This window comes from Balaenoptera physalus (assembly GCF_965194825.1).
Source record: "Balaenoptera physalus genome assembly, chromosome: 3".
NCBI classification, from domain to species: Eukaryota; Metazoa; Chordata; class Mammalia; order Artiodactyla; family Balaenopteridae; genus Balaenoptera; species Balaenoptera physalus.
In genome coordinates this window covers 132,580,021-132,602,401 of record NC_138890.1, presented here as the reverse complement: position 1 = coordinate 132,602,401, position 22,381 = coordinate 132,580,021, and the positions used below count along the sequence as shown (strand labels likewise).

At 38.1% G+C, this 22,381-nt stretch overlaps 1 long non-coding RNA gene across 1 annotated transcript in view; it reads left to right on the top strand.

The window, feature by feature from the left end:
- Positions 1 to 22,381, top strand: part of LOC309658604 — a 254,073-nt gene that overhangs the window by 217,203 nt on the left and 14,489 nt on the right. The window lies entirely within an intron of this gene.

The window sequence follows — 22,381 nt, the reverse complement described above, 5'->3', positions numbered from 1 at the left end:
GAGAAAAAATAAAATTAAATTAAATGTGATAATTGAACTTATAAATTATTATTTGAAGAAAAGTTGAAAGAAAGAGAACAAATATTAGTTTTCAACAATCAAAAAAAAAATTTTAGCCCAAAATTGTCCTTTTGCAAACTTAGGTCAAGATTAATAAACAAAATACAATGTAAGAAGAATAATCAACAACAAAAGGGCTTACTGGTGAGACATTCAGGTTCTTCAAACTCTGAGGAAATATTGGACCCATGACTTATTTGTCTTTGGCCTTGTCATTTATGATGTTGAACAATTCATTTTAATGATTTCAGTAGTATGTCCATGCAAGGGAAGAAAGATGTTTTTCAGAGATGCTACTTCTCTATTTCAGTTATCTTTTGCTCTGTAAAAAGCCATCCCCAAACTCTGTTGCTTAAAACAATGAGAGCCTTTTTTTTCTGCTAGTCTTGTTTGGAACTGCTCATGTTGCTGCAGTAAGATGGCAACTAAGCCTGGAATGTCTAAATGGCTCGCTCCCAAGTCTGCTGAATGGCAGGGACATCTGGGTGGTGATGACATTTCTTTCTCCACATGGGCGAGACGAGATTGGGCTTCTGTGAATGATGGTCAGATTTGTCACAAACTATCCCAGATTCAAGAGGAGGGGAAATAAATGCCATCTCTCAATGCAGGGGGTGTGAGGAATTTGTGGCCATCACACCTAGCCTTGAATGTTGTTATTCAAAACTGTGTCTTTTTCCTCTTTTTTTTTTCTTTCTTTTCCTCAAATCATGTCATTTGTAGTCTGTCTTCAGTGAATACAGAGATTCATAGAGAGTTACCTCTTTCCTTGGAGTGTGCCAGAACTTTGGCATTTCTAGGGGGCCCATTGGAGCCCAGAAGCATGATTTCAACCCTGAGCAGAGATTCAGCAAATGAGGGTGAGCTCAGTGAGGATGGTCCAGCCTGTGAGATTGCTTGAAAGCTGTCAGGGCAAGTTGGTCCAAAAGATTCCCCAAATTTGGGCAGGATCCAGCCTGAGTCCTGCATTTGTCACTAGGTGCCTGGGCCCTGCCAGGTCCACAATGAAGATGTCCAGTAAACAGGCACACTACTTACTGCTGACTCTGCTTGCCAGGACAAAGCAGTAGGCAATTCTGCTCTTCCCTCCCCACACCCACAGTGCAGCACATCCCTGGATAATGATAGGTTTCATCTTTATTAAGTAAATCACATTGGCATTACAGCACTTCCATAAACTCCTTGACCTTACCAAATGGGCAAAAACCAAGCATTATGAGCACTTATCCATGAAGTTTAAACCAGTTGCTTAGGGTGTTTATTAAATGTCCACGTCTATAGATACACCCTGATCTTAACTATTGCATAATAAATAACATGAATTTTCATCAAAGAGCAGCACTGATTTTTTCTTTCTTTTGAGATAGGTATGTGGTAATGCTTTCCTCACGTATGTGGTAATGCTTTCCTCTTTTGTTTTGAGAAGTCAGACAAATAGAGATCCTGGAAATTATGGGTCCAATTAGTCTTCTTAGATATAAAGCCCACATTTTTTTGTAAAACATTGGACCTCAACAATTACAAATCCAGTAATAAGGTTCTAGATTTGGGGAGGCTTTGTGACTATAAAATGCATATGGAGCGTTTTAGTCTTTTTTTTAAAACAGTTTTTAGCCCTATCAGCATAAATAAAACCAGTTGCAATAGAAATTAGGTAGTAAAAAGTAATGCAGTGGTTAGGAGGGTCTTTCCATATTCGCTTGTTTAAGTGAATGACCACAGTTTAGGGATTTTTACTGATTCTCCAAAGAAGAGAGAAATGAGGTGGGAGGAATAAACAGATTTCTTTCCTTGTAATGGAGACAGTAAGTTCCAACAGAACCAGCCTAAACAAAATCACATCCAAGTCCATATCCAATGGTGAAATTAAGGGCAGAATTTTGGTTACATAATGTTGTTGACTCTTCTTTGGTACTGGAATTACAACAATGGAGAATGATAAGTACCAAAATGAGTGGTAAGTTTTGATAAGAGCCTCTTAACAAAAGGTGAGTGGAGGGTGAAGGGGATAGAGAGGCATATTAACAAAAAAAACTCCCATTCTTTTCTTTCTTCATCTCATCAGAATGTCTTTGTGACTTCATGATGGAAAGCTTTTGTATTTTTTTGTATTAGAGATTCAGGAATAAGCACCAAGGCTTCATGCAGAAGTTGAAAGAATTAAAGCAGGAATCAAGAGGAAATAAAGGCTATTTTATTTTATTTTATTAAAATTTTATTGAAGTATAGTTGATTTACAATGTGTTAATTTCTTTTGTACAGCAAAGTGACTCAGTTATACATATATATATTCTTTTTCATAATCTTTTCCCTTATGGTTTGTCACAGGATATTGAATATAATTCCCTGTGTTGTTTTTCCATCCTATAAATAATAGTTTGCCTCTGCTAATCCCAAACTCCCAATCCTCACCACCCGCCCTGCTCCCGGCAACCACAAGTCTGTTCTCTAAATCTGTGAGTCTGTTTTCGTTTCATAGATATGTTGATTTTTATTGCATTTAGATACCGTATATAAGTGATACCATATGGTATTTGTCTTTCTCTTCCTGACTTACTTCGCTTAGTATGATAATCTCTAGGTCCATCCATGTTGCTGCAAATGGCATTATTTCATTCTTTTTGATGGCTGAGTAATATTCCATTGTATATATATACCACATATTCTTTATCCATTAATCTGTTTAAGGCTGTTTTATAAAGAAGAGCTTTATTGGTCTTCCTTGATTTTAGTCCCCCTGATGATTCTGGTATCTTCTTTCTTTATTCTTCTTAGGGTCTTGGTATTTTTATCATCATTTTCCTGTTTCTCTCACTGGTAATTAAATGCATGTATTTATGCTGGTCCTTACTTCTTTTTCTGACTGTATTGTGAGCACTTAAAAAACAGCAAATCCACATCTTCTATTCCCACTGTAACTTTTTCCTACCTAACACAGTGCTCTGGGTTCCTTGGGACTTAGTTCATACTCTTGGTTGATAAGGGGAAATTATCATATTCTAAATTAACACCAAGGGTGTGAGCTTGTTCACTATTTCACAATGACCACCAAAGGAAAGATAATTACTGATACCTTGTGAGCCACAATTTGTATGTGTGATGGCTAAGCAAGGAAATAGATCTGCTTTTGAGTGCAGGTTTCAGTGGAAACTAACTAACTAACTATGGGCAACCTACGTAATCACTTTAGGCCCAGGGGTCATCACCGATACCACAGGGGTAGTAATAGTATATATCTCATTAGAGGGTTACAAGAGTTAATTGAGATAATGTATGTAAGGCATTTAGAGTATCTGGCATATAGTTAGATTCAATAAGTGTTGTCTGTGTCATAATCATCATCATCATCATCATCATCATGATTGTACTGTGCCCATATTATTTTAAGTGCTTCAGTTCTTGAAATTGACGGATGTTGGCCTATTTTTTTTTTTTTTTTAATAAATGTATTTATTTATTATTTATTTTGGGCTGCATTGGGTCTTTGTTGCTGCACATGGCTTTCTCTAGTTGTGGCGAGCGGGGGCTACTCTTTGTTGCAGTGCACGGGATTCTCATTGTGGTGGCTTCTCTTGTTGCGGAGCTTGGGCTTCAGTAGTTGTGGCTCGTGGGCTCTAGAGCGCAGGCTCAGTAGTTGTGGTGCATGGGCTTAGTTGCTCCGAGGCATGTGGGATCTTCCCAGACCACGGCTCGAACCCGTGTCCCCTACATTGGCAGGCGGATTCTTAACCACTAAGCCACCAGGGAAGCCCGGCCTATTTTTTTTTTTTTTTGTAAAAGTTCCTGCTAGCATGATCCTGGACCAAATAAATATGTATTTCAAAGTATTTACCTATTTTGAAGAATTCTGTCATTTTACTTATAGTCATTGCTATGAAGGCTTTTAGGAAGCTTAAACTGTGTGCCTGCTCAGTCTTTCACATTGAACATATCACCATTTGAAGACACCAACTTTCACGGATTTCAGTCTGTAAATAACTGTTTTACTCTCGCGATTGCACTTTTGTCACAGTACCTGATTGGAATTTTATCAGACTGGATGACATATTTACTGCCTATTGTCCTTTTTTAGGGTTGTTCTTAACCATGCCCAAGCCACAGGGTCATTTGGTGGTGACATGTTATAAATAACATTATTACCATAATTAAAGGTTGGATCAGAGTAGCTTGGGAGGATAATCTATTCACCTTTGGCTTGCAATCAAGCCTGAGTCACTGGGGTCATTAACACAATTTACTGTAGCTGACCAAATACTCTTCTTTGAGTAGGTGATGTTTTTCACAGTAGACATACCTGACACTCGACTGGTGTGATGTGACCTAATTCCAAGTAAATTGTAAAATCAAAAATATTCGTTGATGGCCTACTGTGTCCTTTTATTGTGTTCTTATGCAGATTCTTCAAACTTCATAAGACTCTATTAAACCATGTAGGTCTTCCAAACCTAACCTTGTCAATATGTAAAGTAAAATGTTTACTTACTGAAGAAATAACAAAATATGATCATAATGAAATTTATTGTTTAGTTACTTGGGAACATATTGTTTTGTGCCATCAGTGGGTAAGATGATGACCATTAATCTGAATTTCTTTCCAGCATCTCTCTCTCTCTTGCCTCAGTAGCAGCTAATCTGCCCTAGTTCAGGATGGAACAGTCAGAGCCAGAATGTTCTTGGGGTTGGGTATGTGTGCTGGTCTCTGTAATTTTCCAAAGTTCTCCAGGGAAATCTGGTACTCTACTACCTTCCTTCCCCGGTGCCTCTGGGAACTACAGAGGAGCTCTCTCGTTCTCCCTGCTTCTTCTCCTTCTCTTTTTTTGTTAGTCAGGTATCTTCTCCATAGGAATAGAGATCATTGCATTAAAAAAAAATAGGAAGATTAAAATAAAAAGGGCTCTTATACTCTTATAAAACCTAATTGTAAAATTTTCATTCACTTTACGTTTTATTTCTTCTTTCTTTTATTTTCCTATTGATTCAAAGTTCAAAAGAATAGAATCCTGTAATGAGCACTAGTTTGCATACAGAATGAATAAAAGATTGTTTTTGCATTCTCTGAGTAAAATATTTAAAATGGCCAAGATACAGGAATATTTGCCAGGCTCTGAAACAATTTCAGTGGTACAGTGCATGTTCTCAGTGGCAACATAATCAAGGGCCTGTCTGAGGCCCTCCTGGGAATTATCATCTTCATATCTGCTTTTGGCAACCTGACCTCACTGACTGGATTTAGCCATCTTTAAATAAGGGTGTTTGAGATTTAATTTGTACAAGTAGAGAGATATTCTGAAGATAAAAGTGTATGTACACGTATATAGAATCTAGCATGTATGTATTCCATCAGTTTTAGGTGAGCTGGTATATTTGTATATTCTCGTAACAGTTAATATTCCCTCACTGGCAGTTTATAATGCAATATAATATTGTACTTTGTGGATATTATAAATAGAATAAACTTTAACCATTAATAATAAAACATCTATGGCACTCATTTATTCTTGACTTCTTCACTTAGATCATCAACATTTATTAGAACTGCACGCAATACTTCTCTAATAGGTTTAAGGCAGAACTGTAATGATTTCAAGCAGAACTGTAATGATTTCAATAGTTACTTATCAAAGGAGTTGAAGATTTCCATGTAATTTCTTCCTAGTCAGGTCTGGATATGAATGAAAGGAACAAGAAAAGATATAATCTGGGAGCTATGAAAATAATTTGGGAAAACTATTAAAGCAAAGTATTATAATGTGTCATTGATCAAAAAATTGTTAACTTGTACACCAATTTTAGTTTAATTGCATAACTATTTAGCAACCATATCAATTAAAATGCTCTAAAATGAAATAAGGAAAATGAAGTTAAAAATAGAGCAAATTACTTTAATACCTTATTGAAATTTTTATTTTTATTTGCCTTTAAGACAATTTATTTCAGGTTCAGGAAATATTCTATTTTTTGGCTCTGTCAATTAAGATCAATCCCCCAAAAGAACTTGTTTGTAAAGACCAACATTTCCACTGTGGCATCTAGACCAGCATGCAAATTATTAATAAAGTAATATAGTGCAAATGACCCAACAAAAGCATATTTTCATTTCATATTTCAACTCATGCAGGCTATTTGATGACACATTAACAAATTAGAATAAATTTCTCTCATGAGAATTTGGCCCAATGTCAGTCTGACTTTGAAAAAAAGATCAAAGCTGCCCTGTCAAATTAATTCTGACTTGACATACTTGTCTTTGGCTATTGAAATTTGACCTCTTAACACTTCGTATATTTATTGCTTTTCATTGCTCCTCGGATTGTACACCAATGGATTTTACTGAGGAAAAACTCATCGTATCTATACCAGCTGAATATTTAGAAATGTGAAAGAAATTTGGTATTTCTACATGGCCCTCTAGTACACTGTTCTCTTTATGTCTCATACATTCTTTTGTTCTGGCAAAGAACAGGACAGTGAAAGAAGGGAAAAAGAAGGCATTCTGGTATGTCTTTTGCTGACTCCTCAGTAGTTGGGGTTTGTAAGAGATCACAGATCAGAAAGGATTTTAAACTCTAGTGCATTTGAGCTTCCAACTGCTGCTTGAGCAATGTGACAACAGTTTGAGATCCCCTTCCAAATGTGCCTGGCTTAAGTTACAAAAAATGTTAATAGCTTTGACCTCTTCAACTATTACATGAAGAAAAGGCTCAACTCACTTAAGGGCCACCCTATTGTAATCTCTATCTTTGAAGTGAGTCACGTACTAATTTCCTCTCAGGAAAGTTTAAACCAAAATATGTTTAGTCAGAAGGATTACTTTTTACTTTAAGAACCCCAAACAGCTGAGATTTGGGCAATATGATTAAAAGATAGCAAATTAATGCATTAATTTGAAAAATGTGTGCAAAGTACTGAACTAAATTACAACCCACAGAGCCTTCATTTACTTTCCTATGTTTATGTAAATGGACATTCTGTTACTAACTTGAATGCAAGTGAATAAAATAAAATTTAGTATCTGTCATAACTACATGAGACAGTAACTTATACAGTCAGAAAAATAAGAGATCTCTACTACAATTAAACAGGCTTATGTAGATCCCAGATACTATGTGACCAATGAAAGCCTTGTTTATTATACTCACCACTGGTGCATTAAGATTTAGGAATATTTGAAATGAGGACATCTCAGGATTGTTCACTGTGATACCAGGATTTACAGTATTTTAGAAGCACCCTGGAGTTCTAACTATTCTTTGATTAACAGAACCTAGTCCTAAATCATGCTTCTGATTGTCTTATAGTCCCTTTTCACTAAATATTAAGTGATGATTATAATGAAACCTTTATTAAATTTTTACTCCATTAAGGAGTTTTGGTGAGCCCGTAAGATTTAGCCACAGCTGTTGTTCTCTGAGAAAGCTTAAAAACTGACAGAATCATCTCTAAGGTTATTCTAGAGCCTAGGTATTCCTTTATGATCTGTGGCAATGTATGTTGGGTGGGTGATAGATTAAAAATAAGGACAGATGGAAATGTATGTTTATTCTTCTACTGTATTTAAATCTCTAAAATCAGAATGTAACTTACATGGTGTTACATAGTTAAATTGCAGTGTTTTTTTTCTTTGTTTATACATACTATAATGGTACATCTTGCATTTGATAGAGTGGTGGATATAATGAAATGTGGTAGCTCCTATTTTCTGATTCTATCAAATACATAGGACACACAAAAGGCTAAAAAGCTAATATCAGTGAAGATCCATGACTTCGTATCAGTCTCTGTGTATAGCTAAGAAATCCTTCCTACATTTCTCCATTTTCAGATTCTGGGCTGGTAACATTGCCTGTAATAATTTTTATTAATTTGTGTGTGTGTGTGTGTGTGTGTATGTTTAGTGTCTGATAAAACTCTTCAGGGATTGTTCTCAGTGAGGATAGTGGAATAGCACTCAATTTTTTTTTTAATTACCAGAAGCTAGTGAGCCTAACCAAGAAGACATTTGTTTAGACAGATTGATCCAACTGATTCTTTCAATATTGAATTAAAATCAATGGAAAGGCAGGTTTACCAGAGAAGCCGAGAAACATCTTGGGCGAAATACTAAGACCCTGAATTTCAGAGCTTGAGCTATATGGTTAATGGAATTGAGTTTAACTAACTGATTGCTTTTCTCCCCATATGAATACCTGGATGCATGCTAGCATAGAGCTAGTCCTTAGCAGTTGACATATCCTGTTTTCCTCACACACAGTGTTTATTTCTATGGGCTGACATGCTCAAGCAGATAGGACTAGGATTCCCTAGAAAAGTGGATTTAAACATTTTTGACCACAGTGCTAAATACAGTCTGTTCTACATCCTGACATAATACATAATGCACACACATAACTGAAAGTCCCACACAACTGAAGTGAGAACATTACAAACAATAATTACTACTAAGACTTTTTGCTTATGATTTACTCTAATATGTTCTATTCTGTTCTATTCTCTTCTTTCCCCATGTCATTTTTAATGCTAACTTATATTTTTTCCTTTTAGTATGAAAAAGCTTATGTATCACTTGATAGGTTCAAAAGAATACATATAATGTAAACACATTGTGAAGCATAGCAATGAAACAAACTCCATTGCTCCCATATAGAATATTATGAACATAATGAAAGCCCTCTGTGTACTTCTTGGTATCAACCCCTGCCTTGTACACAGAGATTACTACTTTCCTGAATTTCTTTTAATTGTACCCTTGCTTTTATTTTTAGATTTACCACATAAATTTGTATTCTCAAACAACATATTTAGTTTTATTTGATTATAATTATTTGATATTCTTCCTTGACTTGCTTTTTTATTCTTTTTGCTAAATGTTACATTTCAAAGATCAACCCCTATTAATTAATTAATTAATTCATTCATTCAACAAATATTTATTGAATGCAGACTATATGCCAGCTCCTCTGTGATGTGCTTGGTGTGCATCACAGAAACCAAATAAGGATTCCTACTCTCATAGAGCTTACATTCTACTGGGAGGAGACAGGCGATAAACAATAGATGTAATAAATAAGTAAATTAAATCAAATTTCAGAAGATAAGACCTGATAAGGAAACATAGAGCAGGATTAGAAGAATCCAGAGTGCTAAGGTAAAGGTAGATGGCAGTCTTAGAAGGATTGTTCCTGAAGGGCCTTGTAAAGAAGGTAGCAGTTGAGCAAAACAAACAACCAACCAACCCATGGATGAGTGTAGTTGTAGTTTATTTACTTTCACTGCTGTATAGTATTCAATGGTGTAGATATACCATTGAATCCTTTCTCTTCTTTATTTAATTATGATATTACAAACATTCTTGCATTATCTCCTGGGACATGTGCAAGAGTTTCTCTAGAAGTAGAATTTCTAGAAGCTTATGAAGAATTTCTAGAAACGTATGCAATATTTAAGATACAGACAACTTTTTAAAAAATTATTATTATTTTTTGGTTGCACCACGTGGCATGCAGAATCTCAGTTTCCCCCACCAGGTATCAAACCCGCGCCCCCTGTAGCGGAAACGCAGAGTCTTAACCACTGGACCGCCAGGCAAGTCCCAAGATACAGCGAAAGTATTTTCCAGTGGTTTACCAATTTATACTCCCACCAACAGAGTATAAGATTTTCTATGGTCCACATTTGGCTAATGTTCAAAATTATGAGACTTTAGAATTGTGCCATATTTAATTTTGCCATATAATTATCTTTGCATTTATCTCATTTCTATTGAAGTGAGTACTTTTTAATATAACTATTGGCCTTCCTTGTATCTCTTCCATTTATGAGTTTTGCCTATTTTTCTGCCAGGTTATTTCTATTTTTTCTCATTGGTTTGTATAATCCAGATGATCTCATCTCAAGATTTTTCACTTAATTACATCTTTTTCAAATAAGGTAATACTCACAGGTTCCGAGAATTAGGACATGGACATATCTTTTTGAAGGCCACCATTCAACCCACTAGAGGAGGTTTGGGTATAGTCCTCATACCCCAGCTTTGCTTTCAAGCCAGTGTGTTCCTTTAGTTCTGTACAAAACCTCTACTAATTTGAAACTGATGCCATCTTGTTATGTGATTTTTATGCCCCTCCTCTTTGCTTTAATTTGCAGTATTCCTCCTCTTCCAAACTTGTATCTAAGTGGATAACTCGATCAATATACAGTTTTTCAGTCTCTTCCTGACGTCACTACTATCTCACCTCCTCCTCATTTGAGCCAACCCACACCTGTGACTATCCTGGGGGCTTGTTATGTCTCCAGGTTTGTTTTTTAACTTCTTTACCTTTAACTGTCATCTTTAAATTCAACACATCAAGTTGTCCTTCCAGATCTCGTGTTCACTTACCTTTCCCCACATGTGTTCTTCAACAACATTGAGACCTAGAGTCTCTCAATCCTTCATTTTTACCGTTTGTAAGCCCTCTAAAGTGCTCAGTAATTGCTATCTGGTAGTGGTAGCAGAAGGATTCGTATTCAGATTCATAGTCCGTCAGCTTAACCACTTCCTTGCCAATATTCTCAATTCTCTTTTTTTTCCCATGCCAAATGTATGCAGCTTTTTAAATGATACTTTTCATAAACAATCGTGGTATTTCAGGCAGGACATGGGCAGGCTATCATTAACAATATACAACAACTTTCAAACTCTCTTTTTCAATGGACTACCAAAATCAGAAAACCACTATAAAACCCAGTGAAGTCTTCACGTGATGCTCTGAACAGGGAAAGTGTAGAGTGAGGGTTGACATTTCACAGTTAGCATGTTGTTTAACAACTTTTTACAAGACAACCCTAACTTTCAGGAAATGGAAATGTAAATGGCAGAATTATCAATTTGAAGATCCACAATCTAAAAAAGGAACCGCTGCTTTTTCATTCTCTTAACTGCCCAACCCCAAACCTAAATAATTTACAACAAAATAAATGTAGTTCTTACCCTCATGCATCTCCAGGCTGATTGCAGAGAGAGACTTGAAGAGATAATGAAAAGTGTCAGTAGTGTTCTAAAAGTGAAAGTACAAGAAGCTAGTTTAGGAGAATAATTATCCCCTGGAAAAATGACATTTAAACTGGGTCAATGAAGAGTGAAGAGAAGAGAGTGCTGGCAGTTGGAGAAACATGCGCAAAGGCCAGATTATCAGGTGATTCTGGTCTCAATTTAGATTACTTTCTCTGTGAAACCTTCCCTGGTTTCCCGTGTCTAAGTCAGATCTCCCTTCTTTACACCTCCCCAGGAATCATCAGTTCTCCTTACTTAGCACTTAGAATCAGTAGTTTCTCCTTTCTCAAATATGTTGTATTTGCCTGTTTTCTTTTCTTTTTTTTTTTTTTCCAATTATTAATTTATTTATTTTTGGCTCTGTCGGGTCTTCGTTTCTGTGCTAGGGCTTTCTCTAGTTGCGGCAAGCGGGGGCCACTCTTCATCGCGGTGCGCGGGCCTCTCACTATCGCGGCCTCTCGTGTTGCGGAGCACAGGCTCCAGATGCGCAGGCTCAGTAGTTGTGGCTCACGGGCCTAGTTGCTCCGCGGCATGTGGGATCTTCCCAGACCAGGGCTCGAACCCGTGTCCCCTGCATTGGCAAGCAGATTCTCAACCACTGCGCCACCAGGGAAGCCCCTTGCCTGTTTTCTTGACTTTTTTTCCCAGTGGCTCTGGAAAGAGTTTGGTATTTGACTCATTCCCCATAATATCTCCATGCCAGGCAGTATCTGACATATAATACAGGCTTAATAAAATTTGTCAATTAATTTAATAGATCAATGAGAGTAAAGTACTCCAAGGGCAATAACTCTATGGATACAAATGGAGGCCAAGTGATTTGCTTTGCCTTTGTGGTGATCATATTGATGAGACCTATTCAAATCAGTTGAATTCAAGGCAATGTATATTTATCGTAGAGTATGGATATTACTGTAGGCATTGTTGAAATGTCACGTATTCTTCACTCACATGGTATAGTGATATTGCTCTTACCTTCTGAGGAAATGCCATACAAAATAAATAATGTACAGAGTATGTTTGGACAGACTGAGTACTCAGTCCAGTAAAGCAAGAGTGTTGTTTTTATATATGTGTATCAAAGCACTTTTTTTTTTTTTTTGTAGGACTCACTGAGTCACTGCATAGGTTTCAGGCTCTGTAGCCATGAGAGATTTGGAAATCCATTCCCAGGACCACAGTTCTCAACAATACCTCAGTGTGTCACAGTCAGCTCTGAGGTAATGTCACCAAAAGATGGTGCTAATGTGTTCAGAGCTCTTAGAGCTTTATCATGATTTTGTAAGAAAAGGTGGGTAGAATGGTAATTTGAATGAAGACAAACCATTAGCACATTACCTCTGGGACTGATGATAGGTCAAGGGTGTTACCCCTTTCAGACAGATTAATGTAGTTGTAGGCTTAAACAAGAGCCCTTTAGAGGAAAGAGGTTGGGAGAGGTGTGCTGGCAGACACTGTTTTCTTGTTTAGATTGTGTCTGATGAAAATCTTTACTTTGAAGTCATGGCATTAGTAGGAATTTCACTTCCAAGAGTTAACATCCTAAGTATTATCAAAGCAAATCTCATAATTTTGCTATAAAGACACCAAATTTCTAGTCACCTTAGGGGACAAAAAGGTAGACCAACCCACTTCCTGCACTAAAAAATGGAAACGCCCATCTCTGAAAGGTGCTGATTTTTAGACATTATGTCATATCGGTGGAGAAAGAAGATTGGATGTAGGCCTCTTGGCATATTTCTTCTGAAAGGTAAGTTAGTACAGGCTACTCTCAGCATTGGTGCTTTCATGTCAGCATTTGTAACTGATGCCAAAATATTGGCTCTCTGTGCACCAATGCTGAACAGAAATAAGCAGACAGAGTTTTGGAGGAAAGAGAAAGTAGCTTTATTTCTTTGACAGGCGAAGAGGAAATACAGCAGGCTAGCACCTCCAAAAACTGTGCCCCTTGTAGAGGGCAGTGAGAAGTTTTTATAGTAATGGTTCAAAGAGATCGTGATCAGCTCATGGACATTTTTCTGACTGGTTGGTGGTGAGGTAAGTGGGAGTCAGCATCATCAAGCTTCTGATTCCAACTGGTCTGGGGTCTACACGCTTGTGGGCAGAATACTATAGTTAATCGTTAACTTTTTCTACCTGGAGAGGGTTTCAGTATCTGCAAAACAGCTCAAAGATATTGTTGTGTGTGCCCCTTGATGAGGAATGAGGACCTTGCCCCAAGGCTGCACTATTGTTTCTCTTGACTGTTTGTTTCTCCCTTGTCTCACATCCCCTCCATTCTCTAATTAACAACTGCTTGAATTTGCCTTTTGGAACTCAGGGAAGGTCAGGGAACTCAGGGAGGCTGAATGAAGTCTATTTCCTATAATCAAAGAAATGGGGGACACAGAAAGGCTTTGTGCCCAGGAGCCCCACTGGGCTCTGCTCGGTAACATAACTTTGGCTTTAGTTATCTTCATTTATAATAATATTATTTATAGTAAAACTGAGACTGTAATAGTAATAAATTTCTGTAATAATTAAGGGGCAATGGAGTAGGATGAACACTAGACTGAGAGTTTGAAAATCTGAATTCTTAGGTAGGGAGGAGCCACTAAATAACTAGAGATTTTAGATGAGCTACTGTAGGTCTTAAGTATTACAACTCAAAAATGAGAAGAATGGACTAGATCAGCTGATCTAAACTGTGTCCCTCAGAAACCTTAGGGATCCCTGGTAACCCTCAAAGACCACTCAGTAGGGAACAGACAAAATATTTAGGTGGGGGTCTATATTTCTACTTCTACTTTAACTAGAATCTCCACTTTGATCTCCTTTATATATTGGACTTTCTTAGAACATTTTCATGAAATGGTTCTTCTCTTCATTTCTTTTTAAGCAGTGTACTAGCTGACTTCCAAGTGTCCTTGCTGCACTAATATGCAACTACTCTGTCCTAATAGAGCTTTCATAAATTCACATATTAAATACCTTAGAAATTTAGCTTAAGATGGTTCCAGAATAAGACTTAAAAATTTTGTCCAGAAAGAGCATTTTAAATTATGTCATAGATGCCCCAATCTGGAGTTTATCTTAAGAATAAAAGTGTTTTGCTTATTTTAGAGCATATCATGAATATTCATCTGAAGATACATGTTATCCTCAGAATAGAGTACCAAAAAGCACAAGAAGTACCTTCTCCTTATTCTGAGAATAATTTCCTGAAGGTTAATTAAAAACATTTATTTTTCAACCAACATTGTTTGAATATCTAGTATATACTAGCCAGGTACTGTTAGGCTTTAAAAATAAAAGAACCAAAAATGTCCCTCCTGACCTTAAGAATGTAGTCTAGTGGGGAAGACAGACACATGGACAATTAACTGCAAAGTGATGAGGTATATGTAGGGATAGACGTATATAGTGTATATTTTAAAAGAGTTAAGCATGGCGATTAGAAGCATAGGGTTTGTTTGTGTTCAAATTCTAGTTCCCTTGTTTAGTAATATTATGGCTTCTAGTTTCATGACTTACTTGAGTTATGGCTTCATTTTCTTCATTTGAAAAATGAGGATAGGAGAAGTAGCTGCCTCTTAGCAATTTTTTGTGCCAATTAAATGTTATAATCAGTATCAGACACCTAGCACAATGTCTGCAGTTAGTACTAACTTAAATGGCAGCTGTTATTGTTATACTGCTTAGTAGATTTTTTAATCTTTATTTTGCATATACGAAGGGTTTGGAGACAGTATGTTCCTGCGTGGCTTGCAAGCAAAGGCCTTTGCTTCAGACTAGCTTTTCAAATGTGTTGTAGAGCAAATAGCCTTGGTAGATAGGGATGGTGTCTCCTGCTGGAGCAAAGCACAGGTGTGTTCACAGCTCATTGAAACAAAGACCTTGCCTCCCTCTGGGGCAAAAGTCAGGTGGGCTTACTGCCTGCTAGAAGAGAGTCAGGTTCCCAAGCTTGGGCTTCCTCTGCTGTAGCATAGCCCGCAGCCTGGGCAGGCATCACCTGGCCCTGTTTGTGTCATCCTGTGGTTGGGGAGCTGGTACACCTGCTGGTACTCTGTGGGTGATAAAGTCTTTTGTCTCTGAGTCAGGAGTCTTATGTCTTCTTACAGCATCCAGGGGACAGTTAAGCACCTGCTCTGTTAGCTTGCAGGAAAGTAAAAACTCAGAACCTTCATAGTTCTTGATACTAGAGATACTCCGAGGTAGAGATCTTACCCCAGCCAGAGGATCACAGCTTTTTAAACCATATTTTCTCTCTTTCCCAACAGCTTATTATGAAAAATTTTAATCATATGCCAAGGTGAACACCCCTATTCCCACGACCTATATTATGCCAATAACAACTTATTATATTGTAAAATTTTTTATGAAAATCAAGATTAACATTTTTATTTTTGTTACAACTATAACCGGCATCTGTACTTCACAAACCTTTGAGCCTCATAATTAGAAGTCAGAATGCTTAGGCTCAGAAAGCTTAAGGATCTTGCCTGAAGCCCCGTTGCTAGGACTCCTCGCAGCTGCTCAGTCCTCTGACTCCATATTTCTGGCTTTCAGTAAAAGGGTACGTGTTCATTTCACAAGGTCAGGGAAGAATTACATTCTCCCCACCTGTCTTGTGTTGAGGCAAAGAGTGTTTATACCTGGGATGGGCCTGAACATAGAGTCTGGCTCATTGCCCAGTTTAATCTGGATCGCCTCTCACTGAAAATATATACACCCCATTTAGGAACATCCTGAACTTGGCAATAGATGCTCCTGTGGGACGTCTCTACATCTGCTTTAACTGACACCTCCAGATTTACCTGCACGAGAAACTCTGCTGTTACTCTGACAAGCATCAGTGTGGATCCCTAGAGCTTCTCCAAGATGTTCACAAGCAACTGGGAGGCGTTTTGGCCATCACCACTAGGAGGAGGATAGGAGGGGACTACAGATGCCCTGGGATGGTGAGGACGGAGAAGCTGTCCTGTGTCAGAGGGGTCTATTGTGGTGTGAAATGAAACCAGAGTACGAATGATAATTTACCTAGTTGTGAATTAAATGGCATTTATGACCTGGCCTGAGCCCCATCCACAAGTTGTCATATTGTTTTATAGGAAACACATTAATTTATAAGTAAACTTTTGGCTGATAATATGTAAGTTGGAGATAAATGATAAGAACATATGAACCTTAGGCTTTAACACTGCCATTTATAACTTGAAAAATATGTTATTCTTATTACATGCAAGTGTATCATGACACACCAGCCAGAAACATGCTTTATTGAGTTACTTGCATAATGTGTTCATTTTGAACCCCAGGATCTTTTTCACAGTTGTCAGGGGGTCCACTCAATGAGATTCTTCTCTCAGGCTTCATAAAAACAACAATACTATTGACCAATAATATAAAATTGGCACTTTGCACAGGTAGCTGGCACATTGGAAGTACTAAAAATATTCATTGACTAAGTAAATGAATGAATGAACTAACTTATACAAGAATGGTTACAGATGAATGCAGTGATATATACCATGTTTCATCACTTCTAAGATATAATTTTCCACACTGTAATTAATATATCTGATATTAAGATATTTTAAATTGATACAGCTAGCAGTATTTTTTCATATAAAAGTAATGATACATCTTAAAATAATTTTTTTATGCTCAGTGAAATGTACTTTATATCTCTACTTTACCTGTATATTGTGTACTCCTGGTAGGTAGGCCTGTCCCTTCATTACATTAAGAGGTACTATATTCATTTCTAATAATTTTACAATTTAAAATAGAACATTTTTGTTAGCTCTTCTTTTAATAGCTTGGAATATGTGTTCTACCTACCAACGACTATTCATTTACATGATGGGTAGGGCCTAAAACTTTCTCTCTCCTCTGATAAGCACTCTGCAAAATTGTCAACTGCGACTGCTTGCTGACATAGGAATGACAATTTAGTCTTCACTAGCCTAGGGTAGAGTATAGGCATTCATGAACCATCTGGATTTTAGCAGACTGAGCTCTACTTCAAGAAAATTTCCCGTTACACAGTGGTCACTTCCTATGTCACTCTACTAAGGGTTCCATCACCTCTACAGTATCTGCAGTTTAACTTCTTAGCTTTTGACACCCACATCTGTGTGGGCTCCACTATCTGTCTTTATGTTCATTATTTAAGTGTTGCTGTCGGAGTGGGTGGTAGTACGCTGTCTGAATTGTCATGGCAACCAGAAAATCATTTTTCTAATCTTGTCGTTGGCTATTAATTGTTACTTTACAAATCTATTATATAAAAAGTCTCCACATGCCAGAGTGAATCAATCTTGTATGGATTACTTTTTTTTCAAATATTTCACGATCAGATTCCAAACTAATTTCTTCATTGATTAGTGTGTCAATAGTCTAAAGGCAATGACTGTTTAGTGAGGTTGGGGACAGTAACATGTCAATTCAAAACCCAGATTCCCTGGCTATTTGTCTGGGTTTTTTTCCCCCCTTTTACTTTTCTGTGATAATTAAACATAATTCCAGAGGATTAGTAAAAGTAGAGTACTTATATCCTAGATGCAATACTTTAATATGTCAGCCTGGGGAAATTCACTGGCTTATTCTTTGTAGATTGAAATGAGTTCTTTTAATTTTGTGCAGAATTATATAGCTTTCCCTGCCAATGGTGTTAACGATACCTTAAAAGAGGTACTAAGTGCTATCTCTTCTTTAATTCCTGAATAGAGAGCAGCTGAGGAGATGGAAGACTATGGCTAAATACCTTAATAGAATCTAAGTGGAAAGTAGAAATGTTTGTGCTTTAATAAAGGATTTAATTTACAGTGGTTCAAACTACTGAAATATTTGTGTTTAAATTATTGCCTTTGCGTTTGATGGTACTGGATTTATATAAAAGCAGAATGATTATTGATTGTTTACTTTGATCTGATTCATGATAACCTCACTGGATGTCAGATTGATGGTGGGCATACTTGTCTGAGATTTCCATTGCATCTCAGCAGACTCTTAGCATGGGGGGAACAAGATTAGGATTTTTGCACTTGTAGCTCAGTGGATGGGACAGTACAGAGATACTTTGTGCCATGTGCTATGTACTTTGGAATGTGCATTCTATAAATATTTTATGAGCCATCAACTTACTGAGTAATATCCTAGTGATTTTGTTTAATGGAGAACATAGCATCTTCTTTAGTTTTTTATTATTTTTTATGCCATATGTTTTCATTTGAAGCTCTCTGGATAATTCAGGCAAAAAAAGAAGTGAGTGTGGCTTAAAAATACCTGAATTAGCTGCTAGGCTTAAATTCTCTACTCTTGTGATGCTCAAACAGAGGTGCACACCAAAGAAAACCCAAGGACCTTTATAAATAAGAATGTTGGGCTTCCCTGGTGGCGCAGTGGTTGAGAATCTGCCTGCCAATGCAGGGGACACAGGTTCGAGCCCTGGTCTGGGAAGATCCCACATGCTGCGGAGCAACTGGGCCCGTGAGCCACAATTACTGAGCCTGCGCGTCTGGAGCCTGTGCTCCACAACAAGAGAGGCCGCGATAGTGAGAGGCCCGTGCACCGCGATGAAGAGTGGCCCCCACTCGCCGCAACTAGAGAAAGCCCTCGCACAGAAACGAAGACCCAACACAGCCATAAATAAATTAATTAATTTAAAAAAAAAAAAAAAAAGAATGTTAAGACTCTCAGACCTCCTGATTCAGAAGCCTCCAGAGGTAGGACCCTGGATCTCTCTGTTTAAATAGATTTCAGGTGCCTCTGGCTCTTCATTCTGGCTAAGAACCACAGACCTGCCAAATACTCCGTTCCTCATTTATATGGTGCATACCTTATAATTTGTGTCTCTTGGTTTAAAATTTTTGAGAAATCCTCATGCATGGAATCTTTCTAAATTTCTGGTTTGAAAGCCAACTTTTGATTACATTTAAGCCTATGCATTCTCTTACATTTATGGTGCACTTTACATTTAGCAAAGTACTTTCATTTCATCCTCACCATCATCTTGTGAGATAGGCCATAGCCAAGGTGCATGAATGTGCAAGTTGGCTCGCAGCACCTGAGCCCCTGGTTGAGGGGACATGTGGGTCCTCCAACCTGGTCCATACAATGCGCACTAAATTGTGAGCCTGCACCGGGCTGGATTAGCTCAGAGGGGACATCTTCTTCTAACTCTCACAGAGGCGTGCCATGGGCCAGAGGCACCCCTGAGGTAAACAAAACGGGGCTTATTATCCCCTTTAAGAGCTTGAGAGGCTCCGACAGGATCAATAGCTCTTCCAAGGTTTCACAGGTAATGAGTGGCCAGCTGAGACAATGTTACTTGGCTTTATCCAGTGTTTTCCTGTCATACTGGAAATTATTCTTGTATATTCTTTGAGATACCCATGTAATTCCACCAAAGTAATTTATAAATGCTCTGGTTGTTCATTAAAACTGGTTCCTGGCCATATAACTATGTAGAATGAGTTTCTTTTTCTTTTTGATCAGGAACAATTTAGTCAACGTTGGTTGTGACTTGTATTTGAAAACAAACACTCATACAAACAAAACAAAACAACGGTCTGATAACCTTTGAAATTCCAGGCTATGCTGAACATCTAGATTAAAATATGGAAAATCAATAAAACTTCCGGGAGTTTTCATAAAGATGATAATGTACGTAAGATCCTCCTTCAGGACGTGATTGTCTTGTGATACACTGGAAACAGTAGGAGCCTGGAGATGGGGAAACTCAACGTCTAGTCCTGATATTTTCCCTGATTTCATGCATGCCTAACCCAATTCATGATGAAATGATAAACCTCTGGCTTTTTTTTTTTTTTGCTGGAAATTAGTCTTGCACAAATACATTCCTTGGCTAGTCTGCATGGTTCCAAAGGTGGGCCTTTGTATTCTTCTAGCCATGTCCCTGTGTCTTCATCAGCTGCCGCGTGCTCACCAGGTCACTCTCAGTGGGACATGGCTCTTCTCTCCTGACCCTTGCTGCTGCCAACATCACTCTTGCCTCTTCTTTCCCAACCCTGGATGTAAAACCTTCCTCCCAACTCCTCATGTAAGACAGAGATCAGGCTGTAAGTATTGGCGTGTCTTGATTAAAGGCTTGCAGTAGTGGAAAGGAAGTTCAACACCAAGAATAACTCATAATGCTCTCTTTCTGGGCTGGTGCGCTATCTCACTACCAGCCTGTCTCTGTGTTCCACGCACAGCTCACTCAGAAAGACTGGCAGAGCCCCAGGCCTCTCCAGACGTGGGAGTCCAAGCATAATGACTCTCATCTACAAAAAGAGGAGGAGGGATTTTTCCCCCCCCTCATCTCAAGACCTGCCTCCCTAGTTTTTAATTTCTCCTCTACGTTTCAGATTTTCCTAGGATTATTAAGAGTGGCAGCATCTGCTTACTTTAGGAGAAACCTCATTTCTGCCCAGAAGGATGTGGTATCTCCCTAGAGTCCCTATAAGACAGTTCAAAGTCATTAGTCAAGTCAGACTCCAGTAAATTAATCAAAGTCTAAATTATTTCACCTTTAATGCTAGTCCCTGTGGGACACTGATGCTCTGTCAGTGTGTATCTGTGCTTCGACTGGTTGAGTTCTATCTTATTCTCTCGTCTGAGGATTTCAAGTAATCTGGGTTCCAGAATCGAGGGTCTCTTTTTATACCTCTCTGTTCTTCTCATTTTCCAATATGTCAAATGGAGATGAAAAATCCTTTATAGGGTTTTTAAAGGATCATATGTAAAGCATGAAATCACGCTATTTATGTGGTAGATTTTGTACAAATACTAAGTTTTACATTTTGTATATATATATTAATTTTAATTTAACAAATACTAAATAATAATTGCCAGGTGCCATGCACTTCTATAAATGTATTTAAGAATAACACATTTTATAACATCCCTTTGAAGTACTATGATTATCTTCATTTTATCTTTATTCTGAGACTCAGAGAAGTTAAGCAATCTGCCCAAGGTCACACAGGTAGCAGTGGACGAGTCAGTCTGGTTCTAGAATCTATGTTCTTAGCCATTTTGCATAGGCTTAGAATTTTGGTATCTGAAGACATGACCAGAGTAAGCAAAAAAATAAATGTTTACTTGCAATATGAAGGAAGCCTTAAATTAGGATTTTAGTGGAAACAATTATCCAAGTATATAAATCACCAAAAAAATAAGGATCTGTGTTCTTTCAGATGCCAGTTTTTGTGTGGCTTGTTATTGAATTTTTGTTGTTGTTGTTGTTATTGAATTTTTATGTGTAACAGGTGTTGATAGAAAACAACAACTAAGGACCCTATCCTTAATCTAGGGCCTTGCTATTTAAAGTGGGGGTCCCGGGACTTCCCTGGTGGCGCAGTGGTTAAGAATCCGCCTGCCAATGCAGGGGACATGGGTTCGAGCCCTGGTCCGAGAAGATCCCACATGCCGCGGAGCAACTAAGCCTGTGCGCCACAACTACTGAAGCCTGTGCGCCTAGAGCCCGTGCTCCACAACAAGAGAAGCCACTGCAATGAGAAGCCCGCACACCGCAACGAAGAGCAGCCCCCGCTCACCACAACTAGAGAAAGCCTGTGTGCAGCAACGAAGACCCAATGCAGCCAAAAATAAAAATTAAAAAATATATATATATGAAAGAATAAAAACATTAAAATAAATAAATAAATAAAGTGTGGTCCCAGGACTAGTGACATCAGCATCACTTGAGAGTTTGTTGGAGATGAGGATTCTCAGGTCCACCCAGACCTGTTGAATCAGAATCCGGATTTTACCAAGAACCTCAAATGATTTCTGTGCACATTAAAGTTTGAGAAGCTCTGGTCCAGAGCAGCATATGTTCCAGCATTGACATAAAATAATATGACGCAGGTGTAAGCAGCTGCTTACCAGATGTGCCCGGGGAGGACATCAATATGTTGGTATTCCTAGAATGTACTTGCAACACGTCACTCTTCAGCAGTGGGAGGACCCTGTGTTAGTAAATCGTGATTACCACTAGGAAACATCCCTCTTTAAAGTTTCTTCTATTTGATACAGACCTCCCAGAGCACCATTGCCAAGCTCCATTTGCAGGCTCTAAGGTGAGGAGGGACCATGTCATCCGTTCCAGATCATAACTGGTGGATCTGTTTGAACAGGCACACAAGTTGATCAGTGTTATCTGGGTGATAGCGGCTATTCTGTGACATCATTGATGTCTTTGAGAGTCTCAGTGGCGATTTCCGCTCTCCTGGTTTATGCTTTGACCCCTCTCCTCCAGCACAGGGGCTTTCTGACTCCTGCCTCTTCACGTGGCTCCTC